The sequence below is a fragment of the Phaethon aethereus genome, assembly GCF_964289735.1.
Source record: "Phaethon aethereus genome assembly, chromosome: 3".
Lineage (NCBI taxonomy): Eukaryota > Metazoa > Chordata > Aves > Phaethontiformes > Phaethontidae > Phaethon > Phaethon aethereus.
This window is the reverse complement of record NC_138576.1, coordinates 5703022-5717467: the sequence shown is the minus strand read 5'-3', so window position 1 is coordinate 5717467 and position 14446 is coordinate 5703022.

Here is a 14446-nt window from a genome sequence, read left to right as displayed (position 1 = left end):
TGCCCCTCTGCCCCGCTCTGGGGAGACCCTCCTACAGTGATGCATCCAGCTCTGGAGCCCTCGGCACAGGAGAGACATGGACGTGCTGGAGCGGGGCCAGAGGAGGCCCCAGCAACGCTCCGAGGGCTGGAACAGCTCTGCTGGGAGGACAGGCTGGGAGAGCTGGGGGGGCTCAGCCTGGAGCAGAGAAGGCTCCGGGGAGACCTTAGTGCAGCTGCCAGGGCTTGGAGGGGCTTATAAGAAAGATGGGGGCAGACTGTTTTAGCAGGTCCTCTTGTGATAGGACAAGGGGTAATGGTTTTAAACTAAAAGAGGGGAGATTCAGACTAGACATAAGGGACAACATTTTTCCCAACGAGGGTGGTGAAACCCTGGCCCAGGCTGCCCAGAGAGGTGGCAGATGCCCCATCCCTGGAAACACCCCAGGTCAGGTTGGACGGGGCTCTGAGCAACCTGCTTGAGTTGAAGATGTCCCTGTTCACTGCAGGGGGGTTGGACTAGATGGCCTTGAAAGGTCCCTTCCAATCCAAACAATTCTAGGATTCTATGACTGCATTTCCTCTTTTAGTTGTCTCTTCTCAGCTGTGATGCTGAGCAACGTGAAGTCTGGGCTTTCATGTGATGGCTAATAGCACGGTCTGTTGGCTCAGGCTTGATTGCAATTACATACTCATAGATTCCATGACCTGCAGTTGCCACCTGTGGCCATCAGCGTCACATAATGATGGTTCTTACAGGCTCCTGCCCTCACTTACACGTCAGGGGAGCTTCACAGTCTCCTGATGAGCTCTGAGGACAGATGCTACTGAATGCAGCACTGAGACAGAATTTTCATCCTCCAGTCATGTCCTAAAGGCCATCTCTGTGCTGAATTGCCTGTGCCCATGCCCACCATTGCTGCATCCCAAAAACAACTCAGGGCTCTGCTGGTGGGGGACTTGGAGGGCGATGAGAAGCTTCATGCTCATGTGGTGTTGGCAAAGGTCTAGTTATCACAAGGATCAACTTACTTTTCATCAAGGTATCTAGTGGCAAGTCTGCTATAACTCTGCCTTAGTTATTGAGGAGAAGGGAGCAGTCACGTTGGAGAAGTCTTACTGAAGAGACAAACCACCATATGCAACAGGGTCCATAACACTGCAATTCACAGAATCACAGGATTGTTAAGGTTGGAAAAGACCTTTAAGGTCATCAAGTCCAACCAGCAACCCAACACCACTATGCCCACTAAACCATGTCCTGAAGTACCACATCTACACATTTTTTGAACACCTTCAGTCATGGTGACTCCACCACCTCCCTGGGCAACCTGTTCCCATGCTTGACCACTCTCTCAGTAAAGAAATTTTTCCTAATATCCAATCTAAACCTCCCCTGGCGCAACTTGAGGCCATTTCCTCTCATCCTATAGCTGGTTACTTGGGAGGAGAGACCAACACCCACCTCACTACAACCCCCTTTCAGGTAGTTGTAGAAGGTGATAAGGTCTCCCCTCAGCCTCCTCTTCTCCAGACTAAACAACCCCAGTTCCCTCAGCTGCTCCTTGTAAGACTTGTTCTCCAGACCCCTCCCCAGCTTCGTTGCCCTTCTCTGGACACACTCTAGCACCTCAATTCGAGTGTCTTGCTCTAATGTCTAGGGCCAGCCCTGGAGAACACACTCACACCAACATTTTTTTTCTCAGGTTCAGCATAATGTCTGCATAAATCTCTATTATTGTTGACTGAGATTCTTGTGGGCATCACCTGTGGTTCGGGTCTGTGTGGAGCACTGTCAGGGAAAGTGTAAGGTGCTTCCGGTTGCAGGTTTTTAATTGCTGGTGTCACCAAGAAAGAATGTCTTACAGATCTTTGTAAAGCTTGCTGAGAGCTAGGGACCCACAGGGAAGAGGAAAGCTGCATTTATCTGGTTGGCATTGACTGATACATGAAGTGGGGCACACATTGTAAGCCTTTTGCTCACAAACAGAAAATAATCACTAACAGGAACTTTCCTCCTTCAGCTCATCTGAAAAAAGAAAAAAAGTGTGCCAAGAAAACTCCTATCCAGGGCCTCCTAGACACTTTCCCGGTGCCAGAGGATGATCCTTAAACATCTGTTACAGCTCTGCACATGAAAGGCTCACAAGCACATTAGTTTGCATGTTCAGTCATCCTATCTCCAAGGGGAATGTGCTCATCGGCTGACGGAGCTATCTGCAGGATGCAATTGTTCGCGCTGCATCCAGGTACTTGGCAAGCGAAGCGGGTGACGATGTTCTTGGCATCACACCTGCCTTGTGTAATCAGCCATGGGCGGCCGTTCCCCCATTGCTACCTCGCTCTGCCCCGGGAGGAGAGCGGCTGTGAGCTCACCGCTGGAGCTGGCCGAGCTGAGCAGCTCAGGAGGAAGGATTTGGTCTTCCCTTTCAAGGCAGAGCTGTGAAAAGACTTGCACTTGACGGGTTTTTCCTCTCTAGCTAGATTGAAGATGCTTAGCGAGCTTGGTGGATGATCTTTGGCTCCAGCTTCTGAAATAGTTTTTAAGTAAGTAAGTAAAGTGTTTTTTTCCTGGGAGGGGATGGAGGTGACTTGCAGGAGGTGACACACCACCCTTGCCCCATCACATGCATCCTGGTGGTTTCAGAAGCACCTCAAAATCACAAAGGCAATGTCAGGAGCTGAGTCCAGATGCTATCAGCTCCTGTTGGTTTGCTCTGAGTATGAAACCCACCTTCACGTGCTGCGGTATCTCGTGACATAATCCCCCGTCACCATCCAAAGAGAGTCATTTCTGGCCAAACACTGAGCACCGTAAAAGGTCAGTTTGCCACATGCATCCTGTCACTCCTCAGCCTGGAATGGTGTCGCTCACCACACCTGAGCGCAGACTTCTGGGACCTGCTGGACATCTCCAGCCTCTGCTGCTTGCGTGTCAGTGCTGCCATTCTGTGGTAGCGTAAGCTGCGTCCGAAGCAGCATCCTTTGCCCCCGTCTGCCATCAGGGAACCAATTAAGGTTGTGGTGAGTTTTCTAACCATGCTTTTTTTATCAAATAAGCTAGAAATCACCCCAGTTCCCTGAAATGTCTTGAGCTTCTTGGTATCTATATCAACCAGAAATGCTTGCCTCCCAGGCCAGCTTTTTTAGGTGAAGAGGCAAGAGAAAAAAGAGGACTGCTGAGATGTTCTAGGGTCTGTGTCACATGAGTCGTCAAGCCTGGGCTTGTCTTACCTAAAACTCTTTGGTCGATGTCGCTGAATCTCTCTCTTACCCATCTCTTCTACAGATTTATTTCAAAGAAGGCATTTGGACTGTTGTTAGGCCAAAGTCTCCTGTTCAGTTCAGTCCCCTGCTATATACAGCAACGTGTCCATCTTATACTTGGATTTAAGACTTTTTGTATGGTGTAGACAATTATTTGCTGGAAACCAGGCACAGAACAATACCTGGTTTCATGGAGTGCACCAGGAAAATGCTACACAAGTAACTGCCTTTAGTCACCAATGGTAAGGGCTGGGGTTACAGCTACTTGCCCAGAGATGAGAAAGCATTTCTTCCTGGGCTGATCTGCTCACACCATTTGCATGATCATGGGACTGCCTCTTTCAGAAAAGGAGACACAGAGATGGGGCAAAACTTGATCATAAATCTTAGCAGAGCTTCAATTTTTTCTTTCTCTTTTTCCTCAGTCTCACCCCATTTAACTCAGCTCTTCCTTTCCAAATTTGCAATAGCAGGTTATTTTGTATCTGCAGACACAAATCCAAATCCTGATCCCATTAAAGTTAGTGGCAAAACTTCCAATAACTTCAACTGCACCAGGACTTGGCTCACTGTGAAGAAAATGTTGTTCTGAAGGCAATATGTACTGCCACAAGGATTCAGACACCCATAAATCCATCAGGGCAATGAGTATTTCCATCTGCCATCCACCATTTGGAGCCGGGTGTGTTAACAATATGAGCTAGAGAGTGAAAGTTACCAGCAAATGCATTTCTGCAACCATTTCTCCCACTCTTATTAATGAGGTTTTTGCCTTTACTGGCAGAAGGATAAAGAACAGCTTCCAGAGCACAGTGGTTTATGTGCAAGTTGGGCTCTTGGGACAGGAGCTTGGATGCCAGTGTGATGGACACTGTTAGTAGTTGTAGTTAGACCTGGTTTAAAGAGGCCACTTTGGGTCTCAGGAAAACTGAACTCATTTCCCAGCTCTGCCACCAACCTCCTGTGTGTCCTGGGGCAAATCATTTGATCTCACTGTGCCTCGGTCCCCCTGCTATAGCATTTCTAACTCCTATCCTTTGCCTGTGCAAACTTTCAGGCAAGGCTGTAATACACATAGTAATAATAATAGTAATAACAAGAATGACAATCTGGTATATACACTGCATCAAGTCTCAGCCACCCGCATCTGGCCAGCTGCATTCTGGCAGGGCTCTCACAGCCAAGCAGCACACACGGGAACCCTTTAGCTGGGAAAAAAACCTTTCCCTTTCCCCGTGAGTAATTTTAAGGACTAGACTGGTAGCAAAGCCAGAATGAAACCTGGAGGCAATTTTGCTGGCGTTCTGAAATGAGTTTTATTTAAGTCCATAAATGTTTTTGAAAAGTCTGTTTTAACAGAGGCCAGAGTGCCCTGGGGTGACTCTCTTTAAAGTGCTTTGTTTTGTTAATAATGATTTGTAAACGCCGTCTGTCGGAAGTGTCGCTGCCACTATCTTGGAAAAGTCTCAGCTGGGAAACACAGGTACCTTGTGTTACTTAATGTGCTTCAAGTCATTTTCCTTGCAATAACGCCTGTTAATGCCACGAGCCTGTGTGGCCACAGAGCAAAGATGCTCTGCTGAACAGCCAAGGTCGTGGGCTAGATTCAGTCATCCCTCCCTGCGGTGGCGCGTGGGAGGTCACCACGGGGAGCAGACAACATTAGCCTGGGGTCTGGGGAGCTGAACATCTCGGAGAACTCACCAAGGTCATTTCTGAGTGAAGGTAACTCATCCCAGGAGGATCCCTACTGCAACCGCAGCTGGATGTGCCATCGTGTGAGTAAAGAACCCATCTCGCCTGTTGGAGGGAGGACTCAGTTCATGGTACGGAGACTGTCCCGCTGGGATGGAGAACAGCAGCCACGGGGATGCCCTGAGCAGAGCAAAAAGGCCAAAGCCACCAGTCCTGGCATTAATTGTCACAGAAAGGAAAAAAATCAGTTATTTCTGTGTCTATATTTGTATTCAGTGGGAGTTGAGACCCGTAAGTGCCTTTGGGAAATACTCAGAATTGTACCTGCTGCTGATATTTCTCCAAGCGTGTACTGTGCGAAAACGTGATCGCTGCTATTTCCCATTAAAATCCCACAATTGGGTTTCCCTTCGAGCACCGTTTCAAGCCTCTGAGTCCTTTTGGAGGACCCAGCTTCTTCTTCTAGGGCTTCGCAGCACTATTTCCGCCCCTCAATCTACTCCAGCAGCTTCAGTTGGGATAAAATTACAACGGCCATCAATCCAGCCCGCATACTTCAGAGCAGACGCTAATCACCGCAGAGGGGAAGGAAGCAATTTTCTTCACACTTTATTACTGCGCAGCCCCGTACGTTACGGATCTCGGCGCTGCTCTTTGTTTTGCGTCCTCGCGGAGCATCCATCGTAGTCTGCTGACGGAAAGCCTGACGGAAAACCAGGCTGAACCGACCACCGCGCTGCCCCGACAGCATTCGCCTGACCTAACCGCAGCTGCCTGCAAGTTTGGCTGGTGCCAGACACCCTCCTCTAGCCGGCGGAGAGAGCAGGAGAGGGTCAGGGGATGATTCATCCCATGCTGAGAGAGGTGTCCCAGGCAGCCGAGATAAATCACCCTTTGGAGCGCCCAACCCTTTCGTTGGCCGTAGGTGGAGCCCGTATGGTTTGCCTGTGTGAGATACCGAACTTGGAGATGGCTGAAACGAGGTGTTTCTCGCCTCCCTTGGCCATGCGTGTTGTATTCCCGCTCCTCTGCAGGATTTCTCCCTCAGATGAATGAAATACCAGAAGATTTGCTTATGCTTAATAAAAAGTTTCCCCCGAGCATGCTGCCTTCTAGCAGGTTGACACGGGACGCTAGCACAGTATGGATGTGACACGATATTAATAATCGCTATTTCGGAATAGGGGAATATAACTGCTGAAACTCAGCAGAAGGGGCCGGCAAGAAGTCCTGGTCGAAGTGATTGTGCACTGAGATGGGGTGGAAGAGGAGGGGAAGTTTTATTAATTATTGTGCTTAAACCTGAGTGAAATGGCAAACATCGCTGCTTTTAAAACTTCCCAGCTGTTCTTTCCTTTGTTCTGGTGACTGCTTGGAAGTTTGAGCGGTGATAAAAGCAAGGACTCTTAAAGCAGTTTGCAAAGTTGTAGGAGATTTTAAACAGCTGCTATGATAAAACACCCACATTTCCCTTGACAAATGTAAGCTCCACCGGTAGCTTTTAGAGAAAGCATCCATACCACAGCCATAAAAGAAATAAAATGGTTAAGTGTAGAGATGACGTTCTGGGTTTTCCCAGCTCAGTAAAGATATATCTAAGCAGCCATTATCACACAGGTGCACGTATATCATTCAACATCAGACATCAAGGAAAAATAATCGCCTGGAGTGAGAGAGTAAAGTTCAAGGAAAGTTTGAAAGCATTACACACCAGCACTCCTGGAAGTATAATCAGACACCCAAAAAAAATTACTCCAATGCATTTGTTTGGTTGATGAGTTTGGGTTTTCTGGCTGCATCAAATGAGATCTCATACAAATCTGTCTTCATTAGACTTCTTCTAAAAACAATTGTACATTTCCTGGAAGCTCATTAAGAGGGGAGCATTGCCAGGCTCTTATTCATAATGGCCCTGATTCAGCAAAGTACTTAAACATGTGCTCTGGGCCCAATGATTTATAATAAAAAGTATGAAAGTAACCTAAACTCTTTCTAAGTTGTAGAAAATACTAAGCCCAGCTTTCATTTGTATTTTCAATGAAAGTTCTGGTCAATTCCTCTTGCCTTTGATCTGATTTTTGTTAAATAATAACATGTTCAATATCTACCTAGCTATGATTCCATCAGTCAGCATAAAGTCATGCTGCGCTCGGAATTGTCGGTGCCTCCACCTCTGCGTCCACTGACTCCTCCTTGTCTCTCCTGGAACACTTCCAATGGCCCCGCAGGCTGGGAGGGCAGCAGCCACTGCCTGCTGAGCACAGGGACCCCTCTCTCTTCGTCTGGTGTCTTCCTACCTGGCCAAAAATTCAACACAAACACTTGAGCTAATTAACTCTTAGTCTAAATGTCTCCTAGGCTAAATGTCTCTCTCCCCACCAGTAATATACATTCCTTGCATTATTTTTTTTTTTTCTCCTGCATTCCCCTGCTGCAAACCGCTGCCTGTGCTGAAGGACTAACCGTTCCCTGTCTCAGGCTTTGCTTCAAGCTCGCCTCCGAAAATGCAAGCAATAGAGGGTAGCTGCAGACCTGGAGGGGTGTTGAGTTAGGTCGTTTTGAAGTTCTCCAAGTAATGCAGTATATTCTGATACCAGGCAGTTTTCGAAGCCCTTTACAAGTGTCTTTCCCCTGGTTCGCTGGGTTTTTCTCGGCTTTTCCCAACTCAGCTGTAACGGAGGTGCTGAAGATGCTGTCGGATGGCAGAGCTGTGCTGTTAACACGTACTGCGGGCCATCAGGCTCTGCTGTCCTGCTGGGACACGCTGAAAGCCTCCAAAGATATTATTGCTTTTGGGTCCCTCTGCTTTTCATCGCCTGACTTGAGGAGCCTCAGCAGGAGACCGATTTTCGGGAAGATGTAAGTTCCTGCCGTTGCAAACCGGCTGCCTGGCTGGGCAGCTGCCTGCCATTCCTGCATGCGCTTCTCCCCCGCTTTCAGCTCTCGGGGTCTTAGGCACGGCTTTCGGTGCGACGGACTGCGGGACGTGCAGGGATAGCTGTCTGTGCCCTGACCCAGGCCAGCCGGAACCTGAACAGCAGCAGAACTGCTCCCAGCTCTGGTCAGCACAGGTATGGCTGTACAAACATGCAAAACATCCACATGTTCACCAGACTCCAAAGAAGAATGCAGGAAATGGGATTTTTTTCACGTTTTTGGGGGTTTTTTTAAATAGTTTAAATATTTTTTCCTATTCCACTCTCCTCACTAGAATAGATTTGCTGTTCCCTGCTGAACTGTGATCCAGTTTTGGTCCTCCAGAGGAGGACCTTATCCCAACCACCTCCAAGGGATCGGCATCTACTGCTGCTTTTCCCAATTTATTGCTCCTTTACTGTTCCTATTACTGTAGTCTGATAACCCCAACTACGATTAAGTCCTTACTACATCCTAGATGCTGCACAAACATGTAGGCAAGAGATTAACATCCCCCTGAAAAGCCTATAACCTAAATAGATGAAATAAATACGGAGGTGAAATGATTTGCCAGGAGGAAAAGCTGATTTTCAGATTTGCACCTGACGGCGCCGGGTCTCAGTGCCTCGTCATTAATCCCCGGTTGCCCAGGGGAGCACGTGTGGTACCTGCTGGAGGTCCACAGCTGGAAAACCTTCCAGCTACAGATTTCCTATTGCAATTCCGTGGGAGACAACGCGAAGTTGTACGAAGTCTCATTAGAGAAAATGTTTTATGCTGTTGATCTCCCAAAACATTGTCACTGGCAGCAGAGCATCAGCTTCAGAATGGGGGGATCGTGTTTCCAAAAGCTAATTAAAATCATTAGCAGCTCGCTCAGATCAGTTGCCAGAAGCTATCCTTCATGACAGCAACCTCATATTCCCCCTTGTCTGCTTGGGTACATTTAAGCATTATTCTGAAGTTTACTATCTACCTTTTAAAAAATAATTCATGGTTATTTTATGGTAAGTAAGGGGAGACATCTTAAAATTATTATGTATACCCAGATAGGCAATAAAAATCACAGAGGTCAAGAAAGAGAGGGCCTGTTTTGAACGTTACAAGTGCTCTGTATCTGCTGTTAGGTTCAAGCCCAGAACCTTTGCCAAATCCCCTGAAGTTACAAATGGTAGCCACGACGCTGCTCAACGGGAAGGGGATGGAAGGATGAAAGGGGAATTCTTAACCAGAAAGTAGTCACAAGACAATACCACCATTTAGGATTTTTTTCTTTGCCCTGAGTTTCTAATTCGCTTGTCCTCCACCATTCCCAGCTTTGTATCCTTTGGAAACGGATAGAAAGAAGAGTTTCCTGCAAGCTAGTATATGTGTATTTGTGGTATGGATAAAAACCTTGAGAAGGATTTATGCTGCTTACCTGAATACTTATACTGAGTACAGCTCCTCTGAGTCCCTGGACAGAGGAAGGTGATTCAGTCCACTGAATATAGGCTGTGACCCTCAATAAATCAAAATAATATTGCTCTCCTCTGAACCCTTACTTGTCTTTTCTGTTTAAAGTATGTTGTATTTGCCTCTACCATCTTGTACGCTGGATTCACCAGATGCTGACAGAAAGCATTTCAAGATTTGTTAGCCACATTACACCTGCGACGTGCTGGGTCAATGCTGCAAGAGGCGCATTAATTTCAGCTATGCTGAGAGCTGCTTGCCACAAGCATTTTGGCAGTGAGATCGAGTGGCTAAAACAAAGGATTTGGGGCTACTGTGGGCAATTCTTTGTGTGGTTGATTGCTTTTGTAGACATGGAAATTCATGCTGGAAACATGGTTCTAATAATTAAATTCATTCGGATATTTAATATAGAGTGTTGTTTTAGTTCTGTAATAATAAATTCCAGTTTTACTTCTAGTCTATCTGCAGCAAGTTAACTCTTACTTATCAGAACAGAATAATTTCTGTTCTGCTGCCCACTCTCTTGTTAGATCTAGTGCCATCTACTAAAGGGATTCATCCACCTATGTAGTTTTGAAAAGCAGAGGAATCCCAGTAATCTCTCTGTATTTGTAAGTATATCAAATTAATGAATATGAATCTATAAATCCTAAGTGATTAAAGTATGGCTGAAGTTGCTTAATGACACCCTTGTGCTCTGGCTCTTCAGGTGGGCTAGCTTTTCAGGTCTCGTGTAGCTCTGCCAAAATCACATTGCTGTTATTCGGGTACTCTTGAGCAAAAAGTGCAGCTCCCATTAATGGTGATTATTGGCAATAGCAGTGGTAATAAAGAGCTGAGGTCTTCTAGCAGAGCCCTGGCTGTAGGAGGTTGCCTGCACTGCCTGGGTGAGCAGCAGAAGACCCACCGTCCTGCTTTGCCTCCAGCAAAGGCTTGTTGCTGGTGGTACTGTCCTCAATAAGCATCTCAGGGTGCATCGGTGTCCCTCTCCTGGGTTCCATGCCACAACAAGCTGCATGCGGGACCCAATTTTTTTCTCCCAAGACCTGGAAAACTACAGTGTTTGCTGGGTGTGAGCACTGGCCATGCTCGTGACACTTGTTGTGGGTTAAGGGCCTTGCCCACAGGCTCCTCATGGAGATTTCAGAGGTCTCTGATCCCCCATCCCCTGCACAGGAGGCTGTTGGTGAAGCGCACATGCTCCTGACAGACCTGTTTTTCCATGCTGAGGAAGCAATTTCAGTGCCTATGAGAATATTACTCTAGGCCTGAATCCAGTGACCTTTATTCAACTTTTATTCCATCAGGATAATAACAATGAAAATTGTAGGAGAGGGAGACTGAAAACTTTTTGAGGGAATGGTTTCCCATGTTGGTGCCACCAGGACTGTAATGGTGTGCCCCACCACAGGGGCACGCGTTGGCCATTGGCTGGAGGTTCAGCCCTGGCTGGTACACTGTCCTAGTGCCAAGTGAGGCTTTGAGGGAACATTCCCCACCTGCAATAACTTACAGATAGATTTTTTGGTACGTGAAGTCCCCTTAGGAACAGCAAGGGAGGCCAAAGCTGGCTGTGTCACCCAAAGGGGAGGCATTCACCCAAATGAATGTCCTCGATTAAAGGGTTAACCCACTTCACTCCTCAGCCGTGTGCCCACAGCTGTAGATATCTGCCTACTCCTCAGTCCAGCTCTCTTCCAGCTGAAGGTCTGTTCTCCAAGTACTCCACACACTTGGGACCATCCCAAGGCACCTGTAAGATGGGGCTCCACATTGCCGCTTGGCCAACCCAGTCTGTGAGCATCACTCCTGCACGCGGCTACCAGTGACACCAGCACAGTAAAGAGCAGCTCTGGATGGTTTGGCTCAAAAAGGATGATGGAAACAATGTTCTTTATGATTGTCTCCTACAGTGAGCATTTTCCGTGATAATGGAAGGTCCTGGTCCAGTTCTTGCTTCCATTTGAGGGGATGCAACCTCTCTCTCCCACCTGGATGGGCTACAGAACAAGAATTTTTTTTTTTTTTTTTAATCTTTGGCCTCTCTGCAGGCAGGACTGCAAGATATTGGGACAGGAGGAAAACAGGTAAGAGAAAGCATTTCTTTTTGCACCCTCAGCTGGGACAGTTGCAGCCTAAGGCTCTGCTCCTTGAGAAAATAACATACTGCGAATTGCAGCGCTTGACTACAAGACCGAGACTCTCTCAGGAATGTGGCTGGGTGGCAGGATCCCCTCCTGCCCAGCCACGAGCCCTGTGCCGTGGGCAGGAGCTATGTGCTGTCCGGCTCGAGGTGTCTGAAGCCACGTGCGAGTGCGGACTTGCCCTGTGAAGTTCGCTCCAAAGGCTGCTCGGTGACCGTCTGGCCGGGATCCCTTTCTGCTCGGACCAGTCCAGCATTTCGAAGGCAACACCTGAGGCCGCAGGATGACAAGATAACAACTGACAACATTCACCGGCTTTAACCGAGTTGCTGCTCAGTCGGAATCTGCTCAAATTCCTTGAAATAGCTGGTTGACCCCAAATGCGCCCAGAAACTGAACAAAAGTGGGAAGTGATTGTGCCCCTGTACTCGGCACTGGTGAATCTTGAATCCTGTGTTCAGTGTTGGGCTCCTCACTACAAGAAGGACATTGAGGTGCTGGAGCGTGTCCAGAGAAGGGCAACAAAGCTGGGGAGGGGTCTGGAGCACAAGTCTGATGAGGAGTGGCTGAGGGAACTGGGGTTGTTCAGTCTGGAGAAGAGGAGGCTGTGGGGAGACCTCATCGCTCTCTACAACTACCTGGGTTAATGGTTGGACTCGATGATCTCGAAGGCCTTTTCCAACCTTAGTGATTCTGTGATTCTGTGAAAAGCTTTTGCGAGCCTGATCCCTGCCGTGCACGAAGCCTGTACCTGCAGCAGCTGAGCCACACCGCTCAGCAGCAGCCACCTCTGCAGCCATCCTGCAGGCAAGCAGCAGTCCAGCCACATTCATCAGTTCATAGTGAATAAATATAGTAGCTCTGTGCATCATTCACCTAGCGGAGGGCCATTTTCAAAAGTTTTACAGCTTTTTTTTTTTTTTTGGTAGTAGGAAGCATCCTTTGAGTGAACATAAGGTCATTTGATGTTACAATAAACCATTCTGCTGGCTCAAATCAAAGATGAGGCACCGAGGTGTTGTAAAAATCTTTGAGTCAACGAAAGACAGCTGGTTGAATCACTTCCCAGGTTTTCATATGACTCATAAATTCGTTACATAGTGAGGAAATTCCCTGAAAGCTTCTTGGCAGGCACTACCAGTCTGACCAGTAGCTAAGAAACACATAACCTTCCAGTTATACGGGGGGGAGCGGTGTGGGGAGGAAACAAAGAAGACTCTGCCTTTGGGTTTGAGTGTGGGGTCAGCTGAAAACCCATCACTGCCACCAAAGCCAGAATCCTTCTGCACGAGAAGCCAGGAGATTTAAGGGGCAGCTTCTTGGTTGTAACTCATATGTCCAGAAGAGTCTGGTGCCTCACTTCTCTCCTTCCAGCTGTACGGCCAACTGCACGTGTGCACAGAAACACGCACGGCCAGACTCCACGGGGGTGACCAGGTGGTGCAGATACCTGCATATCAGTTGAATGCATGAAATTAGACCTTGCCCCTGTTAACCAAGAGCATGACATTCCGTTTCATTTCTTGGCAGGCAGCCCCAATCCTGTCTTATTCAGGCGTCTAATGGCAAAATTGTAGATGCAGAGCCACATTTCTTTGGGCAGTTAATGGTGAGCACCTTTGAGAGCCTCTAAAGTGAAAAGCCTGTCTGCCTTGGGTGGGTAGGTTGGGTACTTGTGTTTCAGGTTGTTTCTTGCTCCCCGCAAGACCTTCAAAGGCTTTTTTCTCTCACCACTAGCTGTATGTGGACAGAAATGGCTTCCTTCAAGGGAACCAATTAGTTAGACACATAAAGACTTGGCACAGATTGGGGCCTCAGTGATGTGGACCTCAGCTCCCTGATGTAGTCCACCCCAAATTCAGCAGTGTGAATAAATCCCAGTGACCATCTGTGTTAATGCAAGCATTGGGTCAAGATCTTGCCTGGCACCTCAGAGACCTTTTGACCCCAGAGTTGTCCCTATTACCCCAGAAAAATGGAGCATTATCCACAAAAATTTCCCAGCTTCAGATGTCGCTGGTGTAGACATCTGCATCTGAATTACTCCGTTATCCCTTCCTTGTGGCCAAAGGAAAGGAAGAGCAGTTTTCTCTCATCCTGAGTTAGCCAAGCTCCATGTGATCTCTGGTATGGTACAGATAAGCTCACAATAATTTTTTTTCATGTTCCTGTGATATATAAAGAATAAAACAAGGGACACATTGTTGAAAGACGTGATGTAACATCATCACTACCTCCATAGTAAGCCGTGGTGCTTTGGTATGTTGGCAGACAGGTCGTCTCAGGGTGGTTCCTGTCACTGGGACCATAAACCAGCTGCAGCAATTGACCCCAGCGTGTTGGGTTGTGTGATGGGAATGAGACAGTGTCCAGGTTGGAGAGTGTGAAGATGATGAAGGCCACCTTGCAGAGACTTGGCGACCACCAGAGAGATGTGGCCTCCAATTTGGGAACCGTCCGTTCAGATATTTTAACTAGTGCTTCAGAAGCTGTGTGACCTGGCAATTTGCCCCATGGAGTTTGCACACATTTAATTAATTCATTAGGTAACTCAACAGCCATGGACAATCACGTATAAAACTCCCACTACCGTCCCAGTGCGTGAGCACACACAGGCACATGCACGTTTAATGTAACGCCGCTCCCCGGTCCGCAAATCCTGCTGTGTATAAAAAAGCCAAAGAAAACACAAATAACATTTTGTTTCTTCCCTGTGAAAAACACTTGCAATCTCTGAGCAGCAAGAATGGATTGCATTTCAGGGACTTGTTTATTCATCCAAAGCTCAACAGATTTAAGAGTTTAAATATAATGTCTGAATGAGGCTCCATGTATGCGAGCCTCTGAAATGCTCTTTTTAAGAGACAGACGTCTGACGCCTTGGAGGAGCTCCTCAGTGGCAGAGAGGGCTTTAGCGGCTTCAGTCGTGTGCAATTAAAGCTGATCAGGGCTTCAGACTGGTTGACAACACAGAAAATCATGCCCAAC